This window comes from Anomaloglossus baeobatrachus, chromosome 4, assembly GCF_048569485.1.
Source record: "Anomaloglossus baeobatrachus isolate aAnoBae1 chromosome 4, aAnoBae1.hap1, whole genome shotgun sequence".
NCBI lineage: Eukaryota > Metazoa > Chordata > Amphibia > Anura > Aromobatidae > Anomaloglossus > Anomaloglossus baeobatrachus.
Window position 1 is genome coordinate 16,131,267 of NC_134356.1, and position 6,163 is coordinate 16,137,429.

A 6,163-nucleotide genomic window follows, 5' to 3' on the forward strand; every position below is an offset into this window, starting at 1 on the left:
ACACACGTGCGGTTTTTAAATGCAAGCACGGACGCACCAAGAACCTAACACAGGTTTTAGGAGCAAAAATTAAGAACTCTGACACTATCAGCCACTGCTGACTGACGTGTATTATACACTACACTTGTGCGTTATATAGTAGTTTGGTAAAAACGCACACAAGTGCACCTGTACGCTGCCACCGACAGGCACACACGTGCGGTTTTTAAATGCAAGCACGGACGCACTAAGAACCTAACAGGTTTTAGGAGCGACAATTGCTGAGAAGTCTGACACTATCAGGACTGTTTTAGATTGTGTACACCAGCCCCAGATATGATGAAGGCTGGTATACGGTCACCACTAGGAATGGCTATATACCCTGCCTGCCTGCCTGCCTGTATACTGGTACAATAGTCCTGACAAGGACTCTTCTGGTCACTAGCCTGTATTCAGACCTGGCTATACCCTGCCTGTATATAGCAACAATAGTCCTGAGAAGGACTCTGCTACTGTACTCCGACCTGGCTATACCCTGCCTGCCTGTATACAAGTAGAATAGTCCTGAGAAGGACTTTTGGTCACACTGTTTGCAGCCCTGCAACTGAAAAAGCTATAAAGGGCCGCAAAGCTTTCCCTGAATCAGCGACACTCTCCCTGCACTCACTGTCTGGATAGCTGTGAGCAGAGCACAGCGCGCCGGCCGGTATAAAGGCTCGGACACGCTGTGCAGGCCGGCCAATCACTGCAATTCCACAACTAACAGGGCTGTGGCATTGCAGTGGTCTGCCAGCCAATCCCTGCATGAGGGCTGGCTCTCAAAAGAGCGCCAACATGCAGGGATGAAGACCACGAGTACAGCACGAGTATCGCGAGATTACTCGGTCCCCGCCGAGCAGCCCGAGTACAGCGATACTCGTGCGAGTACCGAGTAGTTACAAGCATGCTCGCTCATCACTACTCATTAGCTGCGTGGAGGTGACCGGAGTGGCGGTGTCTTCTGCTGCTCCTGTCACCTGCATGCAGCAGAGCTGGACGCGACGCTGGAGGTCCGTGGAGTACGCCGGACATGGAGGGTTTGTCGGGGTTAATAAATTGGTAATGAGGGAATTTGTTTGTGTTTTTTATTTATAATAAAGGATTGTTCGGGTGTGTGTGTTTATTTACTGTAATTTACAGATTAATCATGGAGGGTGTCTCATAGACGCCTGACATGATTAATCTAGGACTTATTGGCAGCTATGGGCTGCCATTAACTCCTTATTACCCCGAATTGCCAACGCACCAGGGTAAATCGGGAAGAGCCGGGTACAGCCCCAGAACTGTCGCATATAATGTATGCGGCAATTCTGGGCGGCTGCTGACTGATATTGTTAGGGTGGGGGGCCCCCCATAACGTGGAGCTCCCCATCCTGAGAATACCAGCCTTCAGCCGTATGGCTTTATCTGGCTGGTATTAAAATGGGGGGGGACCGCACGCCGTTTTTTTTAATTATTTATTTATTTATTTTACTGCACAGTATAGACACGCCCACCGGCTGCTGTGATTGGGTGCAGTGTGACACCTGTCACTCAGCGTGGTGGGCGTGTCTCACTGCAACCAATCACAGCCGCCGGTGGGCGGGTAAAGCAGGGAATACGAGATTGATTAATGGGCGGCCGGCTTTTTCAAAATAGTAAAAGCCGCCGAAGTTTTTATAACAGCCGTGCAGCGCCGCGCTGGAGATCGGGGAATGGTAAGTATGAGAGAGGGGGGAACTGACCGACAGACAGCTAGAGGGACAGATAAGACAGAGAGACCGACCGACAGACATAGAGACCGACCGACGGACTGAGGGAGAGAACGAAACATAAAAAGAAAAAAGACTGACATGACATGAAAAAAGCACAAAACATACAGGGAACAAACAGAGATGCGTCCGTGTCACTCGGACGTGCGCACAGACCCATTGACTTTCATTGGGTCCGTGCTGCGTGTTGCGTGAATAAAACGGACATGCTGGCGTGAGACACGGCCCACAAAACGCATCACGGAGACGGACTAACGGACATAACCAAAAACGCAAGTGTAACCGCTGAGATATAGTAACATTGGTGCACGTTTGGCCGTGTCTCCAGTATACACGGAAACGGACCAAACACGCACGTGTTTCACGGATGTGTGTTTCAAGCCTTACCCTCATACATATTCGCTGCTTCCCCTCCCCATCGGCAGTATAAGCATCTGATTGGTTACAGTCAGACCGTGCCCCCATTTGGTATGACAGTATGTGTGATAGCTTGGAATCAGACGTTATCTGTGTCTCTATAGAAGTGTAAAAATAAATAAAATAATTGGCTTAAGGTCCTTCCATATTGTGATATCCAGCACAGATAAAGGCTACGGCTACAGGCTGCAGCTACAAAGCCCATGTGCTGATCTTGGCTGTATGTTAAAATAAAAGGGACTCTATGAGTTGTTCTTTTATTTTTCTTAATTATTTAAATAAATAATAAAAAAAACCTCTGTCATCCCCAAATTCTACACCCAGCAATGATAAAGCCGTCAGCTGCGGGCTGATATTCTCAGGCAGAGAAAGCCCATGTTTACTGGGCATCCCCAGTCTAAAAATAGCAACCTGCAGCCACCCAAATATGTTACATCCATTAGATGTAACAATCCCAGCACTTTACCCGACTCAGCCCGATTTCCTTGGCACAGTAAAAATCGTGGTAATACAAGTGGTTAATGACAGCTTACTGCTGCCACTAAGCCCTAGATAAGTAATGGGATGCTTTTTTCAGACCCATCCTCATTACTAATGCTATAAGTGAAAAGATATTAACCAACAGATAAAAAATACTTTATTTGAAATAAAATACAAAAAATCCCCACCCTATTTTTTAACCCCAACCACCCACTTGTGATGTAATCCACACTAGGCCCCACAACAATCCTGGATCTACTACATATTGAGGTCACAGCGGGCAGCCACAGAACATGACCGCACCCAATTGCGTCAGGCATAGTCTAACTGAGCCACAGCTGTGACATCACTCAGTTTATCTACGGTCACACCTGAAGGTTCCACGGTACCCCACCTGTGACCTGCAGGTAACCTGACCAAAGGTGACCTCATTGAACTCAGTGACCTCACCTCAGGTGAACAGAGTTTGCAGATCTGCATCTTCTGGCAGAAAACTGTTTTTCTTTTCTTTGTGGGGGTGTTGCCAAGAGATGCAGATTTAGTGCTGAAATTTATACACCATATTCCTGCACTGAATCTGCATCTTCTAGCAAAAAAGCATCAAAATGCAATGCGGCATTTATGCATTTTTTATGTTGGGGGTGGGGTAGTAGATGCAAGAATATGGTATATAAATTTCAGCACCAAATCTGCATCAGTAGATGCAGAAATCTGGTGAAGACGTTTCAGCACCAAATTTGTATCTTCTGGCAGAAAACCGCACCGAAACAGAGTCAAAACTATTTTTGTGTAGTTGTTTTGGAGGGAGGGGTTGCTAAGAGATGCAGATCTGGTGCTGAAATTTTTACACCATATCCTGCACCGAATCTGCATCTCCTACCCCCCACCTTCAAAAAAAAAAAAAACCAACAACAACAACCAGGGATGTGACTTACAGCCTAACATTAATTTGATTGCCATAGCAGCGGCTTTCAAATGTTGCCCTCTGCTGTTTCTTACGGCAGGGGACCTTTGCTTGACCTTGGGGTTTGATCGCTATGACTAAACCACTAAATACAGCGATCGGACTGTTTTGGGCTAAAAAAAATGCCCAAACCGTGCGATCCGGTATGATCCAGCAATGATTTGCTTCAACAGCATCAGATCATAGGATGGAGATCAGCAAACAGGGCATCATGGGGGTGTGTGGGGATATGCTGCAGAGCGCAGGATAAGAAAGAATCTACAGAGACAAGCTGCGGATGTGAAAAGTTATAAAGGCCTCTAGACAAGATGGAGATTAAAAGAAACATGACTCAGAGAAGATGGACCTGGATGTCACCGCTCACTGCATAGAGAGCGGCAGTTTTAACTGCACCTCTGTCACTTATTGACAGCCGTCCTTAATGATGACTTCCAAATGTGGCGCCCCTGAGGCTTCAGGCACCACAGGGTACTGCATCCCCGTTAGGGTGTAGGCTTAAGGGTACGTCTCACATAGCGAGATCGCTAGCGAGATTGCTGCTGAGTCACAGGTTTTGTGATGCACCAGTGACCTCATTAGCGATCTCGCTGTGTGTGACACTAAGCAGCGACCTGGCCCCTGCTCTGAAATCGCTGATCGTTACACACTGCTTTGGTTCATTTTTTGGTCCTCGGGCTCTCGCAGGTCAGCGCACATCGCTGTGTTTGACGCTGTGTGACAGTGTCCCAATGACCGCTGAGATCGTTATACAGGTCGCTTCTGCGACCTCTATTGTTAATGCATCGGTGGTAAGGTCTGACTGTGTGACATCTCACCAGTGACCTCCCAGTGACTTACCAGCGATCCCTATCAGGTCGTATCCAGGATCCAGGGAAGATTGGTACTGGTTCCCACCTGCACAAACATACAGTCAGTGGGTTGCCCTCAGCAATGGGGACTGGACTAGGGTCGGATCACAGTAGGGGGTCAATACAGCGGTGGGTTTATAGGACGTCACCACACCAGGGGCTCCCCAGATCCCCGGGACTGGAGACTCAGAGTCAGGGAGAAGCAACCACCAGGGTGAGTCAGCAGCACGCAGTGGGAAGAGCAGGTTGACCTAGTGAGAGTAGTGAACCAGCCGGTGGCAGCAGCTGGGGGTAACAGCTCAGAACACACAACACTACAGAAGGAGAACAGCTTCAGACACAGACAGAGCGGACGTGCCATGAGCAGATCTGTGGGTCAAGGCATTCAACATAGTCGCTGGGGAGAAGCAGGCGCTTTTGGGATACAAAATACTAGGACAGGAATACGTCACGTTGTCTACCAACTCTGCAAGGGTCACAGGGAACAGCTACAGTCACCAGACCCGTCCCACGAGTCTGTAGCAAGTAGCACATAGTATCCGGGGTTTAGTGTTTAGCGTGTGCTCCAGCATGTAAATGACTGGAATTGTCATGCTGATAATGGCATTGTCAGCGCTAAACATATTCCTCGCCATGTCGAAACTGTGCAGAAGGGTGCGTAGGTCCTTGATCTGAGACCACTCCATCAGGGTGATCTGCCCCACCTCTGCATCTCGTTGGCCCAGGCTATACGTCATGACGTATTGCACCAGGGCTCGGCGGTGCTGCCACAGTCGCTGTAACATGTGGAGAGTAGAATTCCAGCGTGTCGCCACATCACATTTCAGGCGATGAACCGGCAGGCCGAAAGACTTCTGGAGCGATACAAGTCGCTCAGCTGCGGCGGATGAAAGGCGGAAGTGAGCAGACAGTTTTCGTGCCCTGTTCAGAAGGCCATCTAGGCCAGGATAGTGTGTTAAAAATTGCTGGACAACAAGGTTCAACACGTGAGCCATACAAGGCACGTGTGTCACCTCGCCCAGGCGAAGGGCCGCACCCAGGTTTGCAGCATTGTCGCACACGGCCTTACCAAGCTGCAGGTTGAGTGGAGACAACCATTTACCAAACTCAGTCTCTAGAGCTGCCCACAACTCAGCCGCTGTGTGACTCTTATTTCCAAGACATTTCAAGATAAAGACCGCCTGATGCCGTTGCGCTCTCTTGCCAGCATAGTAATGAGGGGTGCGTGATTCCTTGTGCGCAGTTACAACGCTGGTGGCCTGACCAGGCAGGCTTGGGGCGGAGGTGGAGGAACCAGACGAGGTTGAGGAGGCAGAAGCAGTGGAGGAACTTGGACAGACAGAGGATTGATGCCCAAGTCGTGGGGACGGCAAGACTTGTGCAGCAGACCCTTCACCATCTATCACCATAGTTACCCAGTGCCCAGTCAGCGACATGTAACGCCCCTGTCCATGCTTACTGGTCCAAATATCAGTGGTGAAATGCACCCGTTCACACACAGAGTTTCTCAAGGAAGCGGTGGTGTTGTGTGCGACATGCTGGTGTAGCGCAGGCACACCTTTCTTAGAGAAGTAGTGGCGACTGGGCATCTGGTACTGGGGCACAGCGACAGACATAAGGTCTCGAAAATCCTGTGTGTCTACCAGGCGGAAAGGCAGCATTTAGGTAGCCAAGAGCTTACAGAG